This window comes from Pinus tabuliformis, chromosome 9, assembly GCF_031772625.1.
Source record: "Pinus tabuliformis cultivar Carrire ecotype Pingquan chromosome 9, CPIR1, whole genome shotgun sequence".
NCBI lineage: Eukaryota > Viridiplantae > Streptophyta > Pinopsida > Pinales > Pinaceae > Pinus > Pinus tabuliformis.
In genome coordinates, this window is record NC_142307.1 from 1,667,106,416 (window position 1) to 1,667,119,762 (window position 13,347).

Genomic DNA, 13,347 nt, shown 5'->3' on the forward strand with positions numbered 1-13,347 from the left:
CAAATGCCCACATGTTCTTTCAGTGTGCTACATCGCCTCAAATCTTGTACGATCTGTCATTATCTTATGGTTTCCTTCACCGGGTTTTCTCATCTGTACAGGAGGGCTTCAAATGGTGGAGCGATCAGCGACCAGCTTGGCGATCAGTATTCATCCTTACATGCTGGTTTTTTTGGAAATGGAGGAATGCTCACATCTTTCAAGATTCCAGGGTGCCCCTTGCCTCTGTCCTGGTTCACATTTTCACTTTCCTTGACCCTGCTGGTTAGCCTCCAGTCATGATTTATGCCAAATATGTGGATGATTTTTCTCTTTTGATCTTCCTCTCTGCTTTTGGATGGTTTTATAAATTGTTTCTAATGATGATATATTTGTAAGCTTCTGGATAGTCTTTTTTGTGGAAGTTTTCCTGATTAATCTGCAGTATTAGTCCTATTTGTTTTTGATCCAGGTATGGGGCGGCCATGTTATGTAACAAAACTTTATATTCTCTTAATATAATCCATGATGTTTTTCTCTCTGAAAAAAAATGTTGAATTATTTGTCATATTAACTTAAATTTAAAAAGAAAAAATCTAAAATAATAATAATAATTATATGAAACATTCAAATAATATAGATTAATAAAAAAAATACATGTAAAAAATTAAATCTCACGCAACTCATATTAAATCTAAATTTAAAATAAGTTATATTAATTTAAAATAAATATTAAACATCACATTGTAAATTTACAATATTATTATCGTATATTAGTGTATGTTTCCCATCTCGGTTAAACTTAGATCGAAGAGGTTCATCATAATTACCTTACAATTGTTTTCTTTTAATGTTTTCCCTGTGGGTAGAAGAAAAGAAGCTTCATGTCGAGACCTGCTTTCACATCTTGAAATTTATATTCTTACATTAATCTCAAAATGATTTTGAATATAATTATTCGCTTAAAAAAATAATTACGGCGTAAGGCGTTCCCTCTGAGAAAGACATCCCTAAAATGTGATGTGTGCGATCCTGAGCCATTGATTCTGTGTTAGACGATTGGGGTGTTTTCAGCCGTTGATTTAATATATTTTTTTAGTTTAAAATGTCTTTTTTTCCACCGCGCCACACGAAACGTGTCTTTGTTTCTTCCCTGCATGACGGCCGCGTAGCTCGTGTAGCGTTCTGCTTCCTACCAGAGCGGCCGTCTCGCGTAGCGTTCTATTTTTTTCCACCGCGCCACACAAAACGTGTCTTTGTTTCTTCCCTGCATGACGGCCGCGTAGCGTTCTGCTTCCCACCAGAGCGGCCGTCTCGCGTAGCGTTCTGCTTCCCACCAGAGCGGCCATCTCGCGTAGCGTTCTGCTTCCCACCAGAACTTTATATAAGCACAGATTGTCTTTGTTTAGGCACAGATTTTCATCCGGAGGTAACCAGCTGCACACAAGGGTAACCAGCGCCACAGAAGGACAGGTAATCATTTGTTTTCTGTTAACGTTTTGTTTATGAAACTAAACTCAGTCAATGTTCTGATTTGGAGCTCAAAACATAGAACCTATTTGCACAATCGCATTGATTCCTCACAGTGCTCCACTATTCATCATTTATTCCATTGTACATACCGACACTTATTTCGGACTTGCATCAACTGAGCATGGCTAGTTTTCCAAATCAACAGAGATCTAAGCCTTGCATATTACCCTTTGCAATCGACTTCTTAAACTGTTCAATTAAACTGCAAAGAGTTTCCATTTGGGAAACTTGCTTTGTATTATTGTATTATCATGGTTTAAAAAATGTGGCCATGTGCCTGTAGCTTTAGTTGGGGGGCCACTGGTAGGGTTGGGGACCCCTCTGGTAAAAGCTCTGAACACCCTGTACTAGATGAAGAAACAATTAGTAGGAATTCTGGTGGTATTAGGATAATACTATAGCAGATATTAGGGTAGATGAATGATATCCATGATGGAAATTTAGGATTTCGTCATTCTTATGCTATAGTGATAAATCATTATGATTAATGGAAATAATTCAAGCTGTTGGATTTTCTCAGAGATATCGGGAAGCATGCAAGAGTGGGCACCGTGATTGCCAAGGAGAGTGTGAAGAAGAGGCTGCAGTCAGAGGAGGGGATGAGCTTCACTGATTTTTCATATCAATTGCTGCATGGTTATGATTTTCTTCACCTATTTAAGAATGAGAATGTTTCGGTTCAGATTGGGGAAGTGATCAGTGGGGGAATATAAATGCAGGGACTGAATTGATTGGGAAGGTTCTTTAGCAAGAAGGGACTTATGGGTTGACATTTCCACTTATTTTGAGAAGTGATGGGACCAAGTTTGGGAAGTCAGAAGATGGGGCGATTTGGCTCTCTGCTTCCATGCTTTCCCCTTACAAGTTTTACCAACATTTTATTGGGATCTCTGATGCAAATGTGATAGTATTTTTGAAAAATCTTGCTTTCTTGATCCTGGAAAAAAATTCTGAGCTTCAAGAAGGCATGAGAAACCTTGGGTACGTCCCCAATTCTGTTCCAAGAAAACTTGCTGAAGAAGTGAATTGTTTCATTCATGGTGAAGAAGGATTGGAGGCCTTGAGGGCAACATAGGCTTCGGCTCATGGTTCAAAGAATCACTTAGAATGGAAAACTATTGATGCCATTGCAAATGAATTGCCATCCTCCTTGTTGTCGTATAATGAGGTGTTGAGTTCATCTCTGGTGGATTTATCTGTGAAAGTCGGGTTGCTGCCAACTAAAGCAACAGTGAAGCATCTCATTAAGACAAGGAGGTCTCTACATGAATAACCAAAGAGTAGAAAATGAGGGGAAAATTATTGAAGCAACTGATATTGTCGATGATAAATTGTTGTTTCTATCAGCAGGCAAAAAGAACAAGTTAGTTGTAACGATAGCTTAATTCATGCGGATGGCTTTCAGGACATTGATTGTTTGAATGGATAAATTACCTAAAATTTGTTTTCAATGAACCATGATAGTAGGCTAGAGATTGTTTCAGTTATGTGTGTCTTTGCTTCAAACGACTGATGTAGTCAACTTGTCAATGTTCATGATACACACTTAACTGATTTCAAATAGACATTTGTAGGTGAGTTGTTCTAGCTTGGCACAATTTTCTTAGATTCATAGATGCAGTTTGACATGTATGTTCACTCGAGGTATTCTCATGAGATTTTGGGCAATCGAAACAGATAGAGTAAATTTATACATTTCTTAACATTTTAAGGCGTAGGGATATCTTTCATAAAGTTAAAAGGTCATTTTCATATATAGGCAATAGACCTGATCGATTGATTCCTCAGCGAGCACTGTATTATCCCGGTCCCCAGCTCTTAACCCACATTGACATTGTAATATCGCGTTCCCCAACTCTTAACCCACGTTGACATTGTAATTGTAATTAATTACGTTATTGATTCTTGTATGGGAATATAATCCACAGCACTTAACTCCCATTGATGTTGCTATTATAATTAATTATGTTAGTGATCCCTCTGTATGGGCATGTAAATGTAAATGGGCAAAGACCTAGAATAATTGTAATTATAATCTAATAACAACTGATGAAGAGGTGGTATAATCTAATAACAACTGTTGAAGAGGTGAAGCCTTGATATGAAGACATATATAATTATAATCTAATAACAACTAATGAAGAGGTGAAGCCTTGATATGAAGATATATAAGTCCCACTATGCCATGATCTTTATGCCAATGAGGGTGTTCACAGTGGTATGGTAAATAACACTGCAACTACTTAGTGGATTACTGAAAACTAGGCAACTGAAAACTGAAACCAAATTTACTTCACAGTCGTATGTTAAATAACACTGCAACTACTTAGTGAATTACTGAAAACTAGGCAACTGAAAACTGAAACCAAATTTACTATACCATGATCTTTATGCCAATGAGGGTGTTCACAGCTGCAATTACTTCGTGAATTACTGAAAACTAGGCAGCTGAAAACTGAAACCAAAGTTACTGTACCATGATCTTTATGCCAATGAGGATGTTCACAGTGGTATGTTAAATAACACTGCAACTACTTAGTGAATTACAGAAAACTGAGGTCTCCTCACGACATTTGTAGGTGAGTTGTTCTAGCTTGGCACAATTTTCTTAGATTCATAGATGCAGTTTGACATGTATGTTCACTCGAGGTATTCTCATGAGATTTTGGGCAATCGAAACAGATATAGTAAATTTATACATTTCTTAACATTTTAAGGCGTAGGGATATCTTTCATAAAGTTAAAAGGTCATTTTCATATATAGGCAATAGACCTGATTGACTGGTTCCAAGCACAGATTGTCTTTGTTTAGGCACAGATTTTCATCCGGAGGTAACCAGCTGCACACAAGGGTAACCAGCGCCACAGAAGGACAGGTAATCATTTGTTTTCTGTTAACGTTTTGTTTATGAAACTAAACTCAGTCAATGTTCTGATTTGGAGCTCAAAACATAGAACCTATTTGCACAATCGCATTGATTCCTCACAGTGCTCCACTATTCATCATTTATTCCATTGTACATACCGACACTTATTTCGGACTTGCATCAACTGAGCATGGCCAGTTTTCCTAATCAACAGAGATCTAAGCCTTGCATATTACCCTTTGCAATCGACTTCTTAAACTGTTCAATTAAACTGCAGAGAGTTTGCATTTGGGAAACTTGCTTTGTATTATTGTATTATCATGGTTTAAAAAATGTGGCCATGTGCCTGTAGCTTTAGTTGGGGGGCCACTGGTAGGGTTGGGGACCCCTCTGGTAAAAGCTATGAACACCCTGTACTAGATGAAGAAACAATCAGTAGGAATTCTGGTGGTATTAGGATAATACTATAGCAGATATTAGGGCAGACGAATGATATCCATGATGGAAATTTAGGATTTCGTCATTCTTATGCTATAGTGATAAATCATTATGATTGGTGGAAATAATTCAAGCTGCTGGATTTTCTCAGAGATATCGGGAAGCATGCAAGAGTGGGCACCGTGATTGCCAAGGAGAGTGTGAAGAAGAGGCTGCAGTCAGAGGAGGGGATGAGCTTCACTGATTTTTCATATCAATTGTTGCATGGTTAAGATTTTCTTCACCTATTTAAGAATGAGAATGTTTCGGTTCAGATTGGGGAAGTGATCAGTGGGGGAATATAACTGCAGGGACTGAATTGATTGGGAAGGTTCTTCAGCAAGAAGGGACTTATGGGTTGACATTTCCACTTATTTTGAGAAGTGATGGGACCAAGTTTGGGAAGTCAGAAGATGGGGTGATTTGGCTCTCTGCTTCCATGCTTTCCCCTTACAAGTTTTACCAACATTTTATTGGGATCTCTGATGCAAATGTGATAGTATTTTTGAAAAAGCTTGCTTTCTTGATCCTGGAAAAAATTTCTGAGCTTGAAGAAGGCATGAGAAACCTTGGGTACGTCCCCAATTCTGTTCCAAGAAAACTTGCTGAAGAAGTGAATTGTTTCGTTCATGGTGAAGAAGGATTGGAGGCCTTGAGGGCAACATAGGCTTCAGCTCATGGTTCAAAGACTCACTTAGAATGGAAAACAATTGATGCCATTGCAAATGAAGTGCCATCCTCCTTGTTGTCGTATAATGAGGTGTTGAGTTCATCTCTGGTGGATTTATCTGTGAAAGTCGGGTTGCTGCCAACTAAAGCAACAGTGAAGTGTCTCATTAAGACAAGGAGGTCTCTACATGAATAACCAAAGAGTAGACAACGAGGGGAAAATTATTGAAGCAACTAATATTGTCGATGATAAATTGTTGTTTCTATCAGCAGGCAAAAAGAACAAGTTGGTTGTAACGATAGCTTAATTCATGCGGATGGCTTTCAGGACATTGATTGTTTGAATGGATAAATTACCTAAAATTTGTTTTCAATGAACCATGATAGTAGGCTTGAGATTGTTTCAGTTATGTGTGTCTTTGCTTCAAACGACTGATGTAGTCAACTTGTCAATGTTCATGATACACACTTAACTGATTTCAAATAGACATTTGTAGGTGAGTTGTTCTAGCTTGGCACAATTTTCTTAGATTCATAGATGCAGTTTGACATGTATGTTCACTCAAGGTATTCTTATGAGATTTTGGGCAATCGAAACAGATACAGTAAATTTATACATTTCTTAACATTTTAAGGCGTAGGGATATCTTTCATAAAGTTAAAAGGTCATTTTCATATATAGGCAATAGACCTGATCGACTGGTTCCTCAGCGAGCACTGTAATATCCCGGTCCCCAGCTCTTAACCCACATTGACATTGTAATATCCCGTTCCCCAACTCTTAACCCACGTTGACATTGTAATTGTAATTAATTACGTTATTGATTCTTGTATGGGAATATAATCCCCAGCACTTAACTCCCATTGATGTTGCTATTATAATTAATTATGTTAGTGATCCCTCTGTATGGGCATGTAAATGTAAATGGGCAAAGACCTAGAATAATTGTAATTATAATCTAATAACAACTGATGAAGAGGTGAAGCCTTGATATGAAGACATATATGATTATAATCTAATAACAACTAATGAAGAGGTGAAGCCTTGATATGAAGACATATAAGTCCCACTATGCCATGATCTTTATGCCAATGAGGGTCTTCACAGTGGTATGTTAAATAACACTACAACTACTTAGTGGATTACTGAAAACTAGGCAACTGAAAACTGAAACCAAATTTACTTCACAGTGGTATGTTAAATAACACTGCAACTACTTAGTGAATTACTGAAAACTAGGCAACTGAAAACTGAAACCAAATTTACTATACCATGATCTTTATGCCAATGAGGGTGTTCACAGTGGTATGTTAAATAACACTGCAATTACTTGGTGAATTACTGAAAACTAGGCAGCTGAAAACTGAAACCAAAGTTACTATACCATGATCTTTATGCCAATGAGGATGTTCACAGTGGTATGTTAAATAACACTGCAACTACTTAGTGAATTACTGAAAACTGAAACCAAATTTACTTTCACCAAGATACAGAGTAACTTTACTAAATTCTTGTAAACTATTGCATAAATTCAACCACATTTCTTCATTTCTAAGGTAACTCAGAGTAGACCCTGTATTGATGTCAATGCATCATCCCATAATTTTATCTTCTTCCCATTGTTTACACCCCAAAACACATGATTGTCCAATGTCAACTAAATGTTTGCTGCTCATAATGTTATATCGATGAGCCCCTTTAGGGAGAGTGGATTGGCCTTCTAATGATGTTAGGCTTTTGTTACCTAGATTAATTTTTAAGATTCCGATCCAAAGCTTCTCACCTTCCACTAATAGCCTCCAATACACTTTCTTTTTAATTGAATTCTAGAATACAGGGTGAGAATGTGAGTTTTTGAACGTGAGTTGTCAACTTTGCAAGCGCTGCAACTTGCCACTTCAATACACTTTTGCACAAAGGGCTTTCTTCATTTGCTCCAATTTTCTTATCCCTGCACCTCCAGCTCAAATGGGGCTTGATACCGATCTCTAATTTAAAAGGTGCAATCTTTTCTTGTTGGATGTTCCTTATCACGGGAATTGTTGAAGGATGCCTTCTATTTCATTGATCACTCTCTGTGGTGCCAGAACACTGGAGCTTTAATAAATCGGAATGCCTTACATGTCAGGTTGAATGGGGAGAGTTCTACCTACTAGGGAGAGGGAATTGTTTGTTCATACTTCTACCCTCTTTCTTATATTATCAAAAACATCTTTCCATTTTTTGCAGAATGTCTTCTGTTAGGACTCCACTATGTACCATTTTTGCTATATATTTTGACATCACTTTACTCTTAAAACCATGAACCTCAATGTCTTTATCATTCACTTTATCCCAAGGTATATAGAAACCTCTTCTTTATTATATGGTTAATCTGTCTTACATTTAATTCCATAATACTCTTATATTTTATCAATTATTGAAGTGCATTGTTGCTAACACAAGTCAAAGATCGCAGATAAGTTATATGTCTTGTTGGGAACGAGCGGCCGTTGCTGAAACAGCTGACTTCGTTGCTGAAACAGCCGACTCCGTTGCTGAAACAGCTGGTCCCGTTGCTGAAACAGCTGGTCCCGATGCTGAAACAGCTAACTCAGTTGCTGAAACAGCCGTCAAGCACGCAAATCCCGTTATGCGTAATTTGCGATCCTGGAAGAACTTTTTGTGGATAATAGCAGCAGCCCGAAGATACGGTTACCTGGATTATCTTGAAGATAGCATTTCTGTTGTCTCGGTTGTAACAGTATCTCTTTTTAAGAAAGAACAGAATAGTTTTGTTTCGAACAGAATCGAGATCTTCGCTTTTGTGTAAAATTGTAAATGATGTCTCCTCTTTAAAAAGAGGAGACATCATCATTAGAGGGGATCGAACTGTAATTCATAGAACAACATTGTGTGAGACAGGAGCTAATCTCCTTTTTGTAATGTATCAGTTTCTTGACAGATGAATAAAGACTTGTTTTGAGCGTTCCAGTTTAATTCTTTCTCTTGGGGAATCTTGTGAGAAGGAAAGGGCCCGCCTTCCTCACAAGATTCACCCCTTTATTCCTGTAGCTGTTTATTTCTTATGTATTTGCATTGTCTTTAATTCTGTTGCTGAAACACTAGTTACATGGTTTGTGATACTCTGTTTCTTAGCGCTACATGTATTGAATGCACGAGTGGATGATGAGAGCATGTGCTGAAGATCCCTGCACAGAGGGATAGGGTCTTGCTCCCATTGATTGCTTTCTTTTACTTGCAGTGTGATTAGGAACAAGAGGCCAAGTGCTGAAGATTCCTGTTCCTGGGAATAGGGTCTTGACCTCTTGAGGTTACTTCTTTTACAGTGTGATTAGTGCCAGGCAGCAGGTGCTGAAGTTCCCACCAAGGAATAGGGTCCTGTTCCTGCTATGGTTGAATGATTTCCTTCCTTATAAATTGATTTCCCTTTTGCTGTAACAGAGGAATCGTTTCTGCTATAAGTTAATTGACTTCAGCTTTAATTAAGTAGACTGTGAATTGATAGATTGATGAATTTAAACAGATGTGTGTGACTTTCTTTTACTACAACATTGAGCTGCTTTTGAAATTGAGCATATCCAGTGCGCTATTACCTTTGGAATAAAAAGACCTTCTCGGGTTGACAATTTATGTGGAGCTCGAATTGTGAAAACAATTAGAGCGACCAACATCTTCCATTTGCTACAGAAGAGTAAACGGTAGGAAGAGTACCTTCCTTAATTCCCATCATTGTCAGGATTTTGTTCTCCAGCCCCAGGTTTACATTCAGGAAAAAAATAATTTATTTGTCTTTATTCATGTCAAATAATCTGACCTGTGGGTGTTTTAAATACTTTGATGGCGTGTCTATTGCTTTGGCTTTTTCCAGACTAGCAAATCCCAGAAGTAGGGGATCTTCTTCCTTTGTACATGGGAAACAGGGCCAAAACTAGCAAAGGAAATGTTGAAGTGAGTTTGGGCGGATATTTTGTTTGATTATCTGAAACATGCACACCATCAATTTGAAGAAGAGTTAATGGTCCACACAGTGTTGCTAGATCTCGAGCCAAAAAGAAGATAGTGAAGATTCAAGAAGTTCATCTTTTGTGCAGTTGACAAAGCTACCGACCGCTGGTTATTTGGGCATCACCAAATGTGACAACCATACATTACAGGGCAGAGCATATGAACATGTTATCCAAAAAAAATTACATTTACAGACGTGTATACTTTTTCTTTACCTTTATTCTACAAGCACAGGTCCTTTCGATTCCTTGTTATGTCAATATGTAGTCTTTTATGAGGTCTCCTCACGACATTTGTAGGTGAGTTGTTCTAGCTTGGCACAATTTTCTTAGATTCATAGATGCAGTTTGACATGTATGTTCACTCGAGGTATTCTCATGAGATTTTGGGCAATCGAAACAGATACAGTAAATTTATACATTTCTTAACATTTTAAGGCGTAGGGATATCTTTCATAAAGTTAAAAGGTCATTTTCATATATAGGCAATAGACCTGATTGACTGGTTCCTCAGCGAGCACTGTAATATCCCGGTCCCCAGCTCTTAACCCACATTGACATTGTAATATCCCGTTCCCCAACTCTTAACCCACGTTGACATTGTAATTGTAATTAATTACGTTATTGATTCTTGTATGGGAATATAATCCCCAGCACTTAACTCCCATTGATGTTGCTATTATAATTAATTATGTTAGTGATCCCTCTGTATGGGCATGTAAATGTAAATGGGCAAAGACCTAGAATAATTGTAATTATAATCTAATAACAACTGATGAAGAGGTGAAGCCTTGATATGAAGACATATATAATTATAATCTAATAACAACTAATGAAGAGGTGAAGCCTTGATATGAAGACATATAAGTCCCACTATGCCATGATCTTTATGCCAATGAGGGTGTTCACAGTGGTATGTTAAATAACACTGCAACTACTTAGTGGATTACTGAAAACTGAAACCAAATTTACTTCACAGTGGTATGTTAAATAACACTGCAACTACTTAGTGAATTACTGAAAACTAGGCAACTGAAAACTGAAACCAAATTTACTATACCATGATCTTTATGCCAATGAGGGTGTTCACAGTGGTATGTTAAATAACACTGCAATTACTTGGTGAATTACTGAAAACTAGGCAGCTGAAAACTGAAACCAAAGTTACTATACCATGATCTTTATGCCAATGAGGATGTTCACAGTGGTATGTTAAATAACACTGCAACTACTTAGTGAATTACTGAAAACTAAGCAACTGAAAACTGAAACCAAATTTACTTTCACCAAGATACAGAGTAACTTTACTAAATTCTTGTAATCTGTTGCATAAATTCAACCACATTTCTTCATTTCTTGTAATCTGTTGCATAAATTCAACCACATTTCTTCATTTCTAAGGTAACTCAGAGTAGACCCTGTATTGATGTCAATGCATCATCCCATAATTTTATCTTCTTCCCATTGTTTACACCCCAAAACACATGATTGTCCCATTCCAACTAAATGTTTGCTGCTCATAATGTTATATCGATGAGCCCCTTTAGGGAGAGTGGATTGGCCTTCTAATGATGTTAGGCTTTTGTTACCTAGATTAATTTTTAAGATTCCGATCCAAAGCTTCCCACGTTCCACTAATAGCCTCCAATACACTTTCTTTTTAATTGAATTCTAGAATACAGGGTGAGAATGTGAGTTTTTGAACGTGAGTTGTCGACTTTGCAAGCGCTGCAACTTGCCACTTCAATACACTTTTGCACAAAGGGCTTTCTTCATTTGCTCCAATTTTCTTATCCCTGCACCTCTAGCTCAAATGGGGCTTGATACCGATCACTAATTTAAAAGGTGCAATTTTTTCTCGTTGGATGTTCCTTATCACGGGAATTGTTGAAGGATGCCTTCTATTTCATTGATCACTCTCTGTGGTGCCAGAACACTGGAGCTTTGATAAATCGGAATGCCTTACATGTCAGGTTGAATGAGGAGAGTTCTACCTACTAGGGAGAGGGAATTGTTTGTTCATACTTCTACCCTCTTTCTTATATTATCAAAAACATCTTTCCATTTTTTGCAGCATGTCTTCCATTTGCTACTGAAGAGTAAACGGTAGGAAGAGTATCTTCCTTAATTCCCATCATTGTCAGGATTTTGTTCTCCAGCCACAGGTTTACATTTAGGAAAAAAAATAATTTATTTGTCTTTATTCATGTCAAATAATCTGACCTGTGGGTGTTTTAAATACTTTGATGGCGTGTCTATTGCTTTGGCTTTTTTCAGACTAGCAGATCCCAGAAGTAGGGGATCTTCTTCATTTGTACATGGGAAATAGGGCCAAAACTAGCAAAGGAAATGTTGAAGTGAGTTTGGGCGGATATTTTGTTTGAGTATCTGAAACATGCACACCATCAATTTGGAGAAGAGTTAATGGTCCACACAGTGTTGCTGGATCTAGAGCCAAAAAGAAGATAGTGAAGATTCAAGAAGTTCATCTTTTGTGCAGTTGACAAAGCTACCGACCGCTGGTTATTTGGGCATCACCAAATGTGACAACCATACATTACAGGGCAGAGCATATGAACATGTTATCCAAAAAAAATTACATTTACAGACGTGTATACTTTTTCTTTACCTTTATTCTACAAGCACTGGTCCTTTCGATTCCTTGTTATGTCAATATGTAGTTTTTATGAGGTCTCCTCACAACATTGTTAAAGATTCGTCGTCCTCAACAGAACAGGTGTCGCTTTATCTTTATCAACGTGATGCACACAAATTTAGGAACTTCGGCTTATTACTTCTTGCACACAGAGACCCAGTCTTTAGACTTGGTGCTAGCCCCTTTCGCTATTTTTCTTCTCACACGCTTTCCCTTACTCTACTTCTCACAGACCAACATGCCTCAATCTTTGTTAAAAACTTCGGGTGCCATAGATTCGCCAACAAGTTTGCGGTAGGAAATACATTTGGTTTTTTGTTTGGGTGGTTTTGGTTTGCAATGTTCTGGTAAAACTGCCAACATCTGAACCAATTTCTATACCATAGAAACCCCAGAAGCTCACTGCCGTCATTGACGTCCTGATATTCAACTAAAGGGAGCCTGCATCTTCATCACCTTATCGTGCGAGAGTCCCCATTATCTCAAAGTACTAGGAAACCCCCACTATGTCAGTTGAACAGAGGAGAGGCACCTAGTGATCAAAAAAGAAGGGCAGGTCTTAATTTCATTTAGAAGGGCACACATTTAACATTGAACTGATTTACTTCCTCTGTAGCAGGCGACTGAACAACACGTCTAGAAATGGTCCTTGTCAAGGTCATTATCACCGATAGAGATATTTTGACAAAGGAAATTTGACACTGCACGCAATCTACAATCACAAACAAATAAGAGATGGATTAAAAATAAAATTCCTATTTCCCACAGCTAAAGTGATAATCAAAGATTTTAGTCGATATTTTCAATACAACATAACAACACTAAACATTGATAAATCATAAACAAAAAGAGGCATACCTTCATTGCAAGTTCCTGATCGATGTTGCAATGATATCTAGCAGCACCTTCTAGGGGACAGTTTGTTCCTTTATACAAAAGATTGATATTACAAAGAGTTGAGAGCTTCATAAGAGCATCAGCCATAGGCCCCAAACCATTTTCATCAGCTGCAGATATATTGTCAGATTGTAGATTTTCCAATTCTTCATTTGCCACTGCTGTGATGCATTGGAAGATTGCAAGCAGCCTCTCCAGAGGGAAACTCCCTGGACCTTTAAGGAACTTTTCTTGTTCCTCATGTTCCTTTCTCTCTGTGGA

At 37.7% G+C, this 13,347-nt stretch overlaps 2 pseudogenes; both read left to right on the plus strand.

Annotated features, from left to right (window-relative positions):
* Positions 1–1,084: 1,084 nt before the first annotated feature.
* LOC149155264 (tyrosine--tRNA ligase, chloroplastic/mitochondrial pseudogene) lies at positions 1,085–2,897 on the plus strand (annotated as a pseudogene).
* A 1,749-nt stretch (positions 2,898–4,646) lies between these two features.
* LOC149155265 (tyrosine--tRNA ligase, chloroplastic/mitochondrial pseudogene) lies at positions 4,647–5,833 on the plus strand (annotated as a pseudogene).
* The last annotated feature ends 7,514 nt before the right edge of the window (positions 5,834–13,347 follow it).